The 14,638-nt window shown below is 46.8% G+C and overlaps 1 long non-coding RNA gene across 1 annotated transcript; it reads left to right on the forward strand.

Moving 5' to 3' along the window:
* The first annotated feature begins 6,589 nt into the window (after positions 1 to 6,589).
* On the forward strand, positions 6,590 to 14,358 carry LOC123373612. The gene is made up of 3 exons (XR_006580783.1): positions 6,590 to 6,650; positions 12,583 to 12,682; positions 13,854 to 14,358. It is a non-coding gene; the product is annotated as an uncharacterized LOC123373612 (long non-coding RNA).
* The last annotated feature ends 280 nt before the right edge of the window (positions 14,359 to 14,638 follow it).

A 14,638-nucleotide genomic window follows, 5' to 3' on the forward strand; every position in this document is an offset into this window, starting at 1 on the left:
TGGTAAGTTTAGTTAATCTTCCTGCTCATTCAGTATGGCCTCGAGCCAATAAGCATTATGTTTGTAAATGCCTGCATCTGCAGAGAGCCTCACTGACTTCACTGGGGCCTATATTTGTTATGTATTTTGTTCCTGAACAATTGCATTATCCCTTTGCCATGTAGCTGCAGATGTAGGGGCCTTGCTGGTTGTTTTCCAGTGGAGAAGAAATCAGCACTGTCCTCCCCTGGATATGCTTTTTAAAATACCTGATGCTTGGTGCAAACTGGCTCAGTCTGAAGGCACAAAGTGTAAAAATTTGCTAACACAGTAGGCCAACTTCATGCCCACTGAGGGGAAAAGCAGAGCCTTTGAATCATTTCCACTACCCACCATTGTCCTATTTGTGGACAGAACTTTCAGAAGGTCAGCACAAAGGCCTCTTTCTGTGTGATTGAAGACTGTGTTTTCTTTTAAATCTTTCTGTTGCATCATGCAAAAAGAAGTGATAACACGGACTATCACCCGTTGGCCTAATATCATGCTCATCAGAAAGGAATTCAAAATTAGGTAAATTGGGTTTTTTAATTTGACCTAGGTGTCATGGACAGGCAGATTTTGATTAGACAATATCAATTAAAAATGCCCCCCTGTATTAGGACTCATTAAACACATCACTGTTCCTTATATGCCCAGATGATTGCAGGAAAAATAGCTTTCAATGGCAACTGACAGACCAGTCTATTTCCTTTTCCGTACGTGTAACACACATTCTGGGCTATTAAGGACCCTCAAGGAATCTAAATCCTATAGTACGTATTCCGCTTGCCCTGCTTTCTAGTGGAAGATTTTAAAATGATCATCACCACCAAGACTCTTACCCAGCTGATGCCCACTTTGTTGAATCACCATTGCCTCCTGAACTATAAAACTGTGTTGGCTCTGTATGCTCTAGAGCACAAGTACCCACATCAGTGTAAAACCATAGGCTTATGGAACAAAACCTGGCCTGGAATCTCTTGAATCTAGAGTAAAATAAGAGTTATACATTTTAAAAGAATCTGTAAAGGTGAATATCAGATTAATACTCTGTTGCAGAAGCTAATACTGCATTCCGCAGCTCAATCTTTAATTAAACCTCACAACACCCCTGAAAGGTATGTAAGTAATTGTAAGTGAGGGATTTGTCCAAGGTCACACAGAAAGTCAATGTCAGAGCCAGGAAAGGTCCCATGTACTCTCCCTTAATTCATTAGCAAACTCCTGGGAATGATGCCTCCTCTGAAATCTCTAGGACCCTTGACACATTGTCTGTACAAAGTGCAAGCTGATCTCCATATTGGAAGAGAAGATTCAAGGTCTGGAGAAACGAATATCAACCCTGCGTTCCATAAAAGAAAATGAGGATTTCCTGGATAGACGTCAGGATCAGCTTCAGCGGGCACAATGTTCTGAAGATTCAGAGCAGGCTACGCAGCGGGGACAGAAGGCCAGTGAGGATAATTGGCAGCATGTGACTTCCAGAAGAGGAAAGACTACCAGAAACGTCCATGTACCAGAAACACAGATGCAGGTGAGCAACCGTTTTCATGTTCTCTCCGCAGGTACTAGTGCAGAGAGTGGAGTGGATGATACATCTGAGGGAACAGAGCAGAAGGAGACTCCACTGATTGGAAGGCATGAGATGCACCGTCCTAGGGATGGGGGTTCCACGACCACCACTCCCAAGAGGAGGAGGAGGAGGAGGGTGGTGGTGGTCGGGGACTCTCTCCTCAGGGGGACTGAGTCATCTATCTGCAGCCCTGACCGGGAAAACCGAGAGGTGTGCTGCTTGCCAGGGGCTAGGATTCATGATGTGACGGAGAGACTGCCGAGACTCATCAAGCCCTCAGATCGCTACCCCTTCCTGCTTCTCCACGTGGACACCAATGATACTGCCAAGAATGACCTTGAGCGTATCACTGCAGACTACGGGGCTCTGGGAAGAAGGATAAAGGAGTTTGAGGCGCAAGTGGTATTCTTGTCTATCCTCCCTGTGGCAGGAAAAGGCCAGGGTAGAGACTGTCGAATCGTGGAAATCAACGAATGGCTACGCAGATGGTGTCGGAGAGAAGGGTTTAGATTCTTTGACCATGGGATGGTCTTCCAAGAAGAAGGATTGCTAGGCAGAGATGGGCTCCACCTCATGAAGAGAGGGAAGAGCATCTTTGCAAGCAGGCTGGCTAACCTAATGAGGAGGGCTTTAAACTAAGAAGGAGACCAAAGCCCCGAGGTAAGTGGGGAAGTGGGAAATCGGGAGAAAGCACAAGTAGGTGAGTGCAAGAGGGGAGGGCTCCTGCCCCATACTGAGACACCAGGATGATCAGTGAGTTATCTTACATGCCTATACACAAATGCAAGAAGCCTGGGGAACAAGCAGGGAGAACTAGAAGTCCTGGCACAGTCAAGGAATTATGATGTAATTGGAATAACAGAGACTTGGTGGGATGACTCACATGATTGGAGTACTGTCATGGATGGATATAAACTGTTCAGGAAGGATAGGCAGGGCAGAAAAGGTGGGGGAGTTGCGTTGTATGTAAGAGAGCAGTATGACTGCTCAGAGCTCCAGTATGAAACTGCAGAAAAACCTGAGAGTCTCTGGATTAAATTTAGAAGTATGAACAACAAGGGTAATGTCGTGGTGGGAGTCTGCTACAGACCACCAGACCAGGGGGATGAGGTGGACGAGGCTTTCTTCCAGCAACTAACAGAAGTTGCTAGATCACAGGCCCTGGTTCTCATGGGTGACTTTAATCACCCCGATATCTGCTGGGAGAGCAATACAGCAGTGCACAGACAATCCAGGAGGTTTCTGGAAAGTGTAGGGGACAATTTCCTGGTGCAGGTGCTGGAGGAAAAGATCTTCTTGACCTGCTGCTCACAAACAGGGAAGAAATAGTAGAGGAAGCAATAGTGGATGGGAACCTGGGAGGCAGTAACCATGAGATGGTCGAGTTCAGGATCCTGACACAAGGAAGAAAGGAGAGCAGTAGAACAGAGACCCTGGACTTCAGAAAAGCAGACTTCGACTCCCTCAGGGAACTGATGGGCAAGGTCCCCTGGGAGAATAACATGACGGGGAAAGGAGTCGAGGAAAGCTGGCTGTATTTTAAAGAATCCTTATTGAGGTTGCAGGAACAAACCATCCCGATGTGTAGGAAGAAAAGTAAATATGGCAGGCGACCAGCTTGGCTTAACAGTGAAATCCTTGCTCGTCTTAAACACAAAAAAACAGCTTACAAGAAGTGGAAGATTGGACAAATAACCAGGGAGGAGTATAAAAGTATTGCTCAGGCATGCAGGAGTGAAATTAGGAAGGCCAAATCACACTTGGAGTTGCAGCTAGCCGGAGATGTTAGGAGTAACAAGAAGGGTTTCTTCAGGTATGTTAGCAACAAGAAGAAAGTCAAGGAAAGTGTGGGCCCCTTGCTGAATGAGGGAGGGAACCTAGTGACAGAGGATGTGGAGAAAGCTAGTGTACTCAATGCTTTTTTTGCCCCTGTCTTCACAGACAAGGTCAGCTCCCAGACAGCTGCACTCTGCAGCACGGTATGCGGAGGAGGTGACCAGCTCTCTGTGGAGAAAGAAGTAGTTCGGGACTATTTAGAAAAGCTGGACGAGCACAAGTCCATGGGGCTGGATGCACTGCATCCGAGGGTGCTAAAGGAGTTGGCCGATGAGATTGCAGAGCCATTGGCCATTATCTTTGAAAAATCATGGCGATCGGGGGAGGTCCCGGATGACTGGAAAAAAGCTAATATAGTGCCCATCTTTAAAAAAGGGAAGAAGGAAGATCCAGGGAACTACAGGCCAGTCAGTCTCACCTCAGTCCCTGGAAAAATCATGGAACAGGTCCTCAAGGAATCAATTCTGAACCACTTAAAGGAGGGGAAAGTGATCAGGAATAGTCAGCATGGATTCACCAAGGGCAAGTCATGCCTGACTAACCTAATTGCCTTCTATGATGAGATAACCGGCTCTGTGGATGAGGGGAAAGCAGTGGATGTGCTATTTCTGGACTTTAGCAAAGCTTTTGATACAATCTCCCACAGTATTCTTGCCAGCAAGTGAAAGAAGTATGGGCTGGATGAATGGGCGATAAGGTGGATAGAAAACTGGCTAGATGGTCGGGCTCAACGGGTAGTGATCAATGGTTCCATGTCTAGTGCTGGGGCCGGTTTTGTTCAATATCTTCATTAACGATCTGGAGGATGGTGTGGACTGCACCCTTAGCAAGTTTGCAGATGACACTAAACTGGGAGGAGTGGTTGATACGCTGGAGGGTAGGGATAGGATACAGAGGGACCTAGACAAATTAGAGGATTGGGCCAAAAGAAATATGAAGAGGTTCAACAAGGACAAGTGCAGAGTCCTGCACTTAGGACGGAAGAATCCCATGCACTGCTACAGACTAGGGACCGAATGGCTGGGCAGCAGTTCTGCAGAAAAGGACCCAGGGGTTATGGTGGACAAAAGCTGAATATGAGTCAACAGTGTGCCCTTGTTGCCAAGAAGGCTAATGGCATTTTGGGTTGTATAAGTAGGGGCATTTCCAGCAGATCGAGGGATGTGATCATTCCCTTCTATTCAGCACTGGTGAGGCCTCATTTGGAGTACTGTGTCCAGTTTTGGGCCCCACACTACAAGAAGGATGTGGATAAATTGGAGAGAGTCCAGCGGAGGGCAACAAAAATGATTAGGGGGCTGGAGCACATGACTTATGAGGAGAGGCTGAGGGAACTGAGATTGTTTAGCCTGCAGAAGAGAAGAATGAGAAGGGATTTGATAGCTGCTTTCAACTACCTGAAAGAGGGTTCCAAAGAGGATGGATCTAGACTGTTCTCAGTGGTAGAAGATGACAGAACAAGGAGTAATGGTCTCAAGTTGCAGAGGGGGAGGTTTAGGTTGGACATTAGGAAAAACTTTTTCACTAGCAGGGTGGTGAAGAACTGGAATGGGTTACCTAGGGAGGTGGTGAAATCTCCTTCCTTAGAGGTTTTTAAGGTCAGGCTTGACAAAGCACTGGCTGGGATGATTTAGTTGGGTTTGGTCCTGCTTTGAGCAGGGGGTTGGACTAGATGACCTCCTGAGGTCCCTTCCAACCCTGAGATTCTTTGATTGTATGATTCTATTGCTGTGAGACTGTAGAGCATTGCCGTTCTTCTGAGCATAACATCTGCTCCCCCTTTTGTAAGCAATTGTGTCTAGAAGACTATCCAAAAAGGCTTGATTGCTTTGGTGTGTCCTGTTAGCTGGGGTTGGTGGTGCAGATCCCGAGAACATGTGTGACTGACACAACTTTTACAAACCAGCTGGCCAGGGCTGACATTCTTGGTTTGCAATTGGAGCTTTCCTTCTCCTGCGTGGATGTTGTGCCATGGCTGGGGAGTCCCACCTGCTTGACAGTGATTCTAAGACATGAAGTGACTTGCCCAAGCAAGGTCCACGGCAGAGTCAGGGACAGATCCCAGGTCTTCTGGATCCCAGTTCTGCACCCTTGCCCCTGGACCATGCTGCTTCCCCACCACCCCACAAAGCATGTGATATATACTTATCATGGGAAGATACTGGGCCAAGATGGCTGCCAGTTCATGTTTTAAATTTACTTACACCTTAATCCAGCAAAGCACTCAAGTATGTGCTTCACTTTAAGTACATGGTGTAGTTTTAATTGAGACAATGGAACTACTCATATGCTTAAAGCTAAGTTTGTACTTCAGGTCTTTACTGGATCAAGGCCCTAGGGCAGGGGTGGGCAAAGTACAGCCCGCAGGCCAGAGCTGGCCCATCAGGGCTTTTGATCTGGCCTGCGGGATTGCCACCCCCGGGGCTAAGGCTAAGGGAATCGCGGCCAATGGGAGCTGAGGAGGGCAGAGCCTGCAGGCGAGGGCAGCACGTGGAGCCCTCTGCTCCCCTCCCCCAGGTGCCGTCCGCTTCCAGGAGCGGCGTGGGGCCAGGGCAAGAAGGGAGCCTGCGTTAGCCTCACTGCATGCTGCTGCCACCCTGGAGCTGCTCAAGATAAGAATCGCTTGGCTCTAGCCTGCACTCCTCTGCATGCTGCACCCCAACCCCCTGACCTGAGCCCCCTGCCACACCCCTTCTGTACCCCAACCCCCTACCCTGAGCCCCCTCCTGTACTCCGCACACCAACCCCTTACCCTGAGTCCCCTTGTATACCCCGCACCCCTCCTGTGCCCCAACCCCTTGGCCTGAGGCCCTTCCTGCACACTGCATCCCTTTCCACACCTCGAACTCCCTCCCTACCCCAGCCCTACATTCATGGTCCTGCATGCAATTTCCCCACCCATATGTAGCCCATGGGCCAAAAAGTTTGCCCACCCCTGCCCTAGGGGCTGATCCAAAAACTGCTGAAGTCATTGGGAATCTTTCCATTGATTTCAGTGCATTTTGGATTGGCTCCTTACCTACCAGAGTCAACGTTTCCCCTGCCAACTGACCTAGACTTCAGTCAGACCCACTGGTGATTGCTGAGCAAATATTTGAGTTCTTTACATACATTCTCAGCATTAGGCATTGCCAAAAACTTGTTCTTATCTGGTTTATAAATCTGCCAAAAACACAAGTGCCCACAGGCTGTGTGATCTCCAGCAGGGAAAGCTTCCACAATGGTAAGTCAGAGTGTGCATCTCACGCTTTAAAAGGATGCAGTCTATATTCCTATTTACTTTATTTTAGTTACTCTTTGGGCTAGTGACAGCTGCCCAACTATGCACGTATCTGATTTACATCCATTTTAAAGAATAGCTGGAAGGGTCCATAAACGGAATGAAAGGTTGAGGGTAATTCTATGAGAATACCAATGAACATTTGCTAGGTGGTGCTTGTCTCTGTTACTCACAGAACTGAACCTCTTCTTTCGGTGTGGGAGAAATGGTCATTCTAAAAGCACCTCTGACTCTAAAGCCATTCAGAATCGCACTGTTCTAATTGACATAAAAGGGCTGATTTCAAGTTGCCTCCTGGGAGTCTAGTCCATTTCAAAATAGAGTATATTTTACTCTGGCACATAGGAATAGCCAGACTGGATCAAATCAATGGACCATCTACTTCAACATCTTGTCTCTGACAGTGACCAGTACTAGCTGCTTCAGAGGAAAGTGCAAGAAACACAGATATGGACAATTATGGAATAACCTGCCCATAGGGGAAGCATCTTCTCAAGCTCATTAATTAGTGGCTGACTTATGCCCTACATCGTGATGGCTTATATCCCCTATACATGCCTAACTTTGTTAGTGTAACTCCAAATATTTTTATTATTCATGTCAGCATCTAATCCTTTATAGAATCTGACTAAATGTTTTGCCTCAAGGTCTTGTGGCAGTGAGGTCTATTGTAATTATTCATGGTGTAAACATATTCTCTTTAATCAGTTTTAAATTTGTTGCTTTTCTATTTAATCGTGTGATCCCTAGCTCTTGCATTATGAAAGGGCAAAGAGGAGCACTTGATTTCATTTCCCTACATCATTTCTCATTTTACATAACTATCACATCCCATTTCCTCTCCTCTAAACTAAATAGTCCTTATTTTTTCTCTCCCCGCATATGGAAGCCTTTCCATGTTTTTATCAATCCTCCTTTACCAGAGCTTTTTCTATCTCTGCTATACTATTTTGGAGACAGTGTGACCAGATCTGTACAGTATTAAAGGTGAGGTGGTATATTAATTTCTACACAGCTTTAATATTGTCAAAATTATTTTCTATCTATTACTTTATGAAACCTAGTATCTAGTTTTGCTTTATTTAAAGTCACCAAACTTTGAGTAGATTTTTTTAATGAGAGATCTAGACTAGAGCTGGGCAAAATTTTTCACGCAAAACTTTTGTGTTTTTTTGCAAATAAATAAACAAACAAGTAAGTAAATAAATAAATAAATAGTGCAAATTTGGCAACATCAAAATATCTGGTGACCATGTCTGCTTTGTCAGATTGTTTCAGTTTAAAAAAAATTAAAAATTCCAAAAAAATTCACAATATTTTGAATATTTTGTTTGACCCCAAACAATTTTTTCAACTATTAGATTAGTTGACATTTAAAAAAAAACATTTTTAGTTTGACTGGAAACAATTTTTTTTAAATTTATTTTTTTGAATTGCCAATAAGCCAAAAAATCAGTTATTCACCCAGCTCTAGTCTAGAAGAATGCCTAGATCTTTCCTCCAAGTAGTTAATTTAGTATGTATGATTAGTTCAAATCTTTTATTTACATATATTGAATTTCACCAGCTGTAGAGCAGGGCTGGCTCCAGGCACCAGCATTCCAAGCAGGTGCTTGGGGCAGCAATCTGCAAGGGGCGGCAGTCCGTGTGTTTTTGTGGCCCGAAGCAGGGCCGGTGCAACCCGTTAGGCGACCTAGGCGGTCGCCTAGGGCACTAGCATTTAGGGGGCGGCATTTTGGGTCCTTTGGCGGTGACCGGATCTTCGGCCGCCCAGGTCGTCATCGGCATTTAGACGGAGGGACCTGGGGCAGGGGGGGCGCGGGGAGGGCAGCCTGCAGCAACTAAGGGGGGGCACGGCACGCAGGGTAACCGCTCCCCGCCCCAGCTCACCTCTGCTCCGCCTCCTCCCCTGAGCATGCCGCCTCGCTCTGCTTCTCTCCCTCCCAGGCTTGCGGCACCAAACAGTTGATTGGCGCCCCAAGCCTGGGAGGCAGGAGAAGTGGAGCGCCAATGGCGTGCTCGGAGAGTACGGGGAGCAGAGGTGAGCTGGGACGGGGAGCTGCTGCATGGCTCCCCAAGCCGGGGGGAGCTGCCGCGGGGGTGGGCACCTCAGGGTGGAGGGGGGTGGGAGAGCTGCCACAGGGCTCGGGCGGGGGGGGTGGGGGTGGGGCTCAAGGTGGAAGTTTCGCCTAGGGCGCGAAACATCCTTGCTCCTGCCCTGGCCCCAAGCAGCACGCCAAATTGCTGCCATGGACGGCGGGGGCAGTCCGTGTGCTGCTAGGGTAGCACGAGCGTTTCCGCAGCAGTGGCAATTCGGCGCACTGCTTGGGGCGGCAAAAACAGTAGAGCCATCCCTGCTGTAGAGTTGTCCAATCACTAAGCTTAGCTAGATTCTTCTGTAATTCCTCACAGTCTTCTCTCCTCTTAACTCATTATTGCAGAGCCTTTCACATTCAGGTTATTTGTTCAAGTTTAGCTTAGGTCTGCAGTTTCAAACTGCAGATTGGGACCCCAAGTGAGTCGCCACCTCATTTTAATGGGGTTACCAGGGCTTGCATGAGACATGCTGAGGTCTGGGGCCGAAGCCTGAGAGCTTTAGCCCTGGTAGGGCTCAGGTTACAGGGCCCTGCCTGGGGCTGAAGCCCTTGGGCTTCTGCTTTGGCCCCCGCGGCCTAGGCAGTGGGGCTCAGGCTTTGGCCCCTATATGTGGGGTGGTGGGGCTTAGGTAGCCTTGGGCTTCAGTCACCTCTCCTGAAGTGGTGTAGTAATTTCTCTTGACAGAAGGGGGTTGCGAAGCAATGAAGTTTGAGAACCCCTGGCTTAGGTAATTGCTGACAGACATGTACCATAGAATATCAGGGTTGAAAGGCACCTCAGGAGGTAATCTAGTCCAACCCCCTGCTCAAGTCCTAGAAAGATTTTTGCCCCAGATGGCCCCCTCAAGATTGAACTCAGAACCCTGGGTTTAGCAGGCCAACACTCAAACCACTGAGCTATCCCTCCCCCTCATGGTTGTTTGGTCTGTGTGAAATGGGGTATTTGTCTTGGTTCATTTGGCAGTCAATCACTCTTTTTCTATCACTGAGTATACTTTCTTCCAGGGGAATTGTTCCCGGCTGATATATGTTATTGGGTGTCCTTCTCCATCTACCTCTTGAGAAAGGGCTGCCGCTAGTCCTATGTCCAATGCTTCTGTTTGTTGCATAAATTCCTTTTCAAAGTGTGGGCTATACAGCACTGAGTGTCTGCAGAGTATGGCCTTCAGTTTTGAATAGTATTTTTGCAGGTGGGTGTCCACTTCACCCGTCTTGGGGCAGCGTTCCTATTTAAGTCACTTAGCAGGGCTGCTATGCTGGTGAACTGGCAGTAGTAGCCAGCTAAGTCTAGCGAGGCATGCACTTGCCTTCTGGTCATGAATGTCTTATATGCCTGTAAGGCATGAACTTTATCCACTGACTCTGTCCCCCAGATAATGGGCTTCTTCCTTCGCTATTTCTCATTTAGTGGGGTGTGCTGTTAACCTAGCTTCTCTCAGTGATCAGAGAATGGTGGCTACTTTGTTCAGACTGGGAATCCCAATCCCTGCTAGAGACGACTGCATCGTCCAAGTAAGCTGCTGCATACTGACTGCCCTGCTGGAGTAATTAGTCCATAAAATGTTGCAAAGTGGCTCCTGTCCTGTGGAACCTGACGGGCATGGTCTTAAAATGAAATAGCACCAAGCGGTGTAGAAAAAGCCATCTTCTGAGAACCTGGCATTAAAGGAACCTGCCAATATCCCTTTTTCAACTCCAAAGTGGTGATGTATTGAGCTTCTCCCAGTAGGACTAGGAGTTCATCCGCTCACTGCATGGAGTCGGCGTCAAATTTATAAATTGCTTCACTTTTCTAAAATCTATGCAAAATGTCACTACACCCGGCTTTGGGACCACCATGATAGGACTCTTCCAGTCACTCTGGGACTCTGTCACCCCAAGTTCTAACATGGTCCTGATCCATTTCTCAATGGCCCCCCTCGACTTGTTGGGGATTGGTTGGAGCCCTGGTTTTGCATTAATGTGATGTTGTGCCGGAAACAGTTTTCCTGGGGACAGCTGAGAATATGTGGGAAAGTGGCCACCAGTTGGAGTGCCCTTGCTTTCGCTTATGGTTTAGGTTCTTTCCGGGGGGGTACTGAGCTTTCTTTTAGGCAGTCATCAACTTCAGGTCCTAGTTCTCATCCTTCCCACTAAGGTTTTCCTTGGCTTTCCAGGGCTTCAGTAAACTTGTGTTCCTTTTTTCTTCCCTAGTTGTCTGACCATGTAGCCCATGGTCCCCACTTTATCACCTTTATCACCTTGAAAGGGCCTTGCCACTTGGCCATGAACTTTGTTTCCAAGCTTGGAAGAAGTAACAGCATTCTGGTGCCCGGCTGAAAGACAAACACCCTTGCTCCTTTATCATTGTTGCTGTTCCTGTGCTTCCTTGAGATTTTCTGTAGTGTATGTCCCCATAGCCTCCAGTCTCTCATGTAACTTTAAAACATAATGCACTAGGTTTTCAGCTCTTGGTGCTTGGCTTTCCCAGATTTCACAGACCAGGTCGAGTATACCCCTTGGTTGTCATCCATATAACCATTCAAAGGGTGAAAACCCTGTTGCGGCTTAGGGAAGAGAGTAAGGCTGGAGAAGTTGGTCCCAGTGTCAGAGATCCTGAGCAATGAATTTTCTTGAGCATGTTGGAGTGTCTGATTGAATCTTTCTGTTAGACCGTCTGTCTGCAGGTGATACATACATGTGCCTAATGCTTTGATTTTTAATAGTTCCCATATTTCTTTCATCAGCCAGGATGTGAAATTCATCCCCTGGTTGGTCAGGATCTCTTCAGGCAACCCTACCCACGCGAAGACCTTCATCAGTTCATTAGCACTAGTCTTAGCAGTTGTAGACTAGAGTGGTATTGCTTCTGGGTAGAGTCCACAATGAGAAATATATGCTGATGTTCAGAGCCACTCTTCTCTAGAGGGCCTATAAGGTCAATTCCTATTCTTTCAAAGGCAGGGGTACTAGTGCAGCCTGCAGCCTTAGGGGCTGTCAATTGGCATTCTGGACATGAGTATCAGGCCAGGATCCTAACTGCATCTTGTCTTCTCCAAGATGTCCTGCACATGGGGCAGCGTGCACCAGCTGCAGTAATTCGCAGCAATTTATCCACAGTATTTGCAGTTGTATCTGTATCTCTTGTGTCTGCATGTCTTGATCTGCACAATATAACAAGTCCATTTAAGGGCAAAGTGGGGGTATTGCCTTTAGGGGATCAACTTCGCTGTTGTCTATCGTGAATAACGTAGCTGAAATCAACGTACTTAGATCTACTTACCGCGGAGCCTTCACTATGGCGAGTTGACTGCTGCCGCTCCCCCGTTGATTCTGCCTGTGCCTCTCACCGAGCTTGGAAGAAGTAACAGCATTCTGGTGCCCGGCTGAAAGACAAACACCCTTGCTCCTTTATCATTGTTGCTGTTCCTGTGCTTCCTTGAGATTTTCTGTAGTGTATGTCCCCATAGCCTCCAGTCTCTCATGTAACTTTAAAACATAATGCACTAGGTTCAGTACAGGAGTACAGGAGTCGACAGGAGAGCACTTGGGGATCGATTTATCGCGTCTAGAGTAGATGTGATAAGTTAATCCCCACTGGATCACTCACTGCCACTGATCCAGCCAGTAGTGAAGACATACCCTAAGGAAAATTTGTGTTGTTCTTTAGAGTTATTTCTTCTTGATTTTTGTTTTTATGCATACCAAGATTTCTTCTGTCTGACTCCATACAAATGAATTATTTTTAGCTCATAACCATTGAAAAGACACCTCATTCTTGCCATGTCTCCCACTTACAGAAGTGCTTTCTGGGTATCCTTCTTGCCTTTGGAATCTTGGTGACACTATGTGATGCATGGTATTTTTATAAACAAAATGACCCATTGGAATCTACCAAAGGTAAGAACCACAAACACTCTCTCTGACTTAGTCTATGTTAGCTGATCGCCATTGAGAATAGCCAGGAAAGGTATGAAAGGTATGAAAGTGGGATCAAAATCAGGAATATATTTAGAGTGGGAGGCAGTGGGCAAGAGGCGTGCACAGAAAGCATCACAGAAGGCAGACATCCAATGAATTTGACTCAAGCAAGTAGCTTTTGTGTGTTCTGATGCTGTGTAGTGACAGTGTCCATTCTAGTTGGATCCCCTTCCCTTTCTGTTCTATTCCAAAGAATCAAAGAATAACATGAATCCAAACTCTAAAAAAGGGACACAAGACTTTCTCTATGTAAGCAACTGACAGAGAAGCCCCAGTACAGAGATTCCACATGTGGAGGTTTTCTAGTGGGTTTGGAGGCCATCATTTGGAAAAATGGGGACTCCTATGCCGTGACCAGCTATGCCTGCCCTCCCAGTTCTTCTGCCGGATAGTAGGGTAGGGGTGCGGGGATTTGTCCTGCTCTGCCTGTCTGGTGCTCCTGCTAGGGAGCAGGAGAAGACCCTGTGTTCGAACTCCGCTCCCTGGCAGGAGTGTGGGGGGAGGGGCAGGGGGACTGCAGGCAGAAGGGATGGGGAAGGGCCCCCACTTGCTGTGGCCCAGGGCCCCACAAATGCGTAATATGCCTCTGGAAGTAATGTCTTAAAAACTTCCTAAGGCTGCTGGTCTATGTTCTCCTAACTCCCCAGACTGCTCTCCCCTTCTCTCCAAGAGGGAAACAAGGGCCCAGTATCTTGACTGTATTTTCCCATCTTCTACCATTACACTCATCCAATCAGAGAACAGAAAGAATGCCATGTGACTAAAGTGACCAATCAGACAATGGGATAATGAAAACTGAAAAATAAACAAACAAAACGTGCAGTTTTGAGAATAAGCCATTGGGTGAAATTAATTTGCAGACCCTTTGTCGAATGACAAAGAATGAAACAACCTGCAAAAGTCAGACTTTAGCTGAGCCCCTTTTGCTGCTCATGAACAATCAAACTATTAGCTAGAAAACAGCTCAACCAGCTCTAATGCTTCCCAACACAGTCTCTTCCTGCCAGAAGTGCGGATGCTGTCATCACTGGAGATTGTTTGCTTCCCATTCTCATAGCCTGATATTTGCTTTTTTCTCTCTCAATGACAGCTACCATTCGCCTCGGGATTATGACAGAGAAAAATGTGAAAGCTTTTTCAACAAGGATACCTGCAGCTACAGTGCGGTGGAGAAGGCCGACCCCTCCAAAGACACCAAATCTGAAAAATTGGGATGGGGATAAGGGGTAATATGAGCCTATATAAGAAAAAGACCCAAAAATTGGGACTGTCCCTATAAAATTGGGACATCTGGTCACCCTACCTGCGAGGTCTGTGATTGGGTGGGTTAATTACGAATCCATTGAGAATTTCTCTGCATAGTGCCTCTCCTTCCCCTTCTATGGATGATCAACAACAGAATGAGTCTGTTCTTCAGAGATTCATGATGGTCTTTGAAGAATCGCAACTAACAGCTGGTTTTTATTCTCCTTGTTGAGTAGCAGTTCAGTGTGTGAGAATGCACTGTACCTGATTCTATATTGTTTCTGTTATTCCCTGCATTAGCATAACTGAGCTTTGATCACCCAAGTAAAATAAACTCAGATGAAGCATCAGAAGTCCTTGAGTGTCTTCTTAATAAGAGCTAAGTAATGATGGGGCTCCCTCTCCTTCCTTTGAGGAGAGCACACTGATTTCGGCAGTTTTTCTAACTGCGATGGGTGAATCAGTTCAAGAAAACAGTAAGAATCAGCCTGTATTTCCTGAACCACCTCTGTGCCCCTTGTCCAGATTCATATATGTTCATGAAGGCTCCATCCATCTCAATTTCCAGTGCGGCCATGCTTCTCTCACACACAGCTACCACCTGATAGATTGCAAGAGTCGGCAGGTACC

This window comes from Mauremys mutica, chromosome 7, assembly GCF_020497125.1.
Source record: "Mauremys mutica isolate MM-2020 ecotype Southern chromosome 7, ASM2049712v1, whole genome shotgun sequence".
Lineage (NCBI taxonomy): Eukaryota > Metazoa > Chordata > Testudines > Geoemydidae > Mauremys > Mauremys mutica.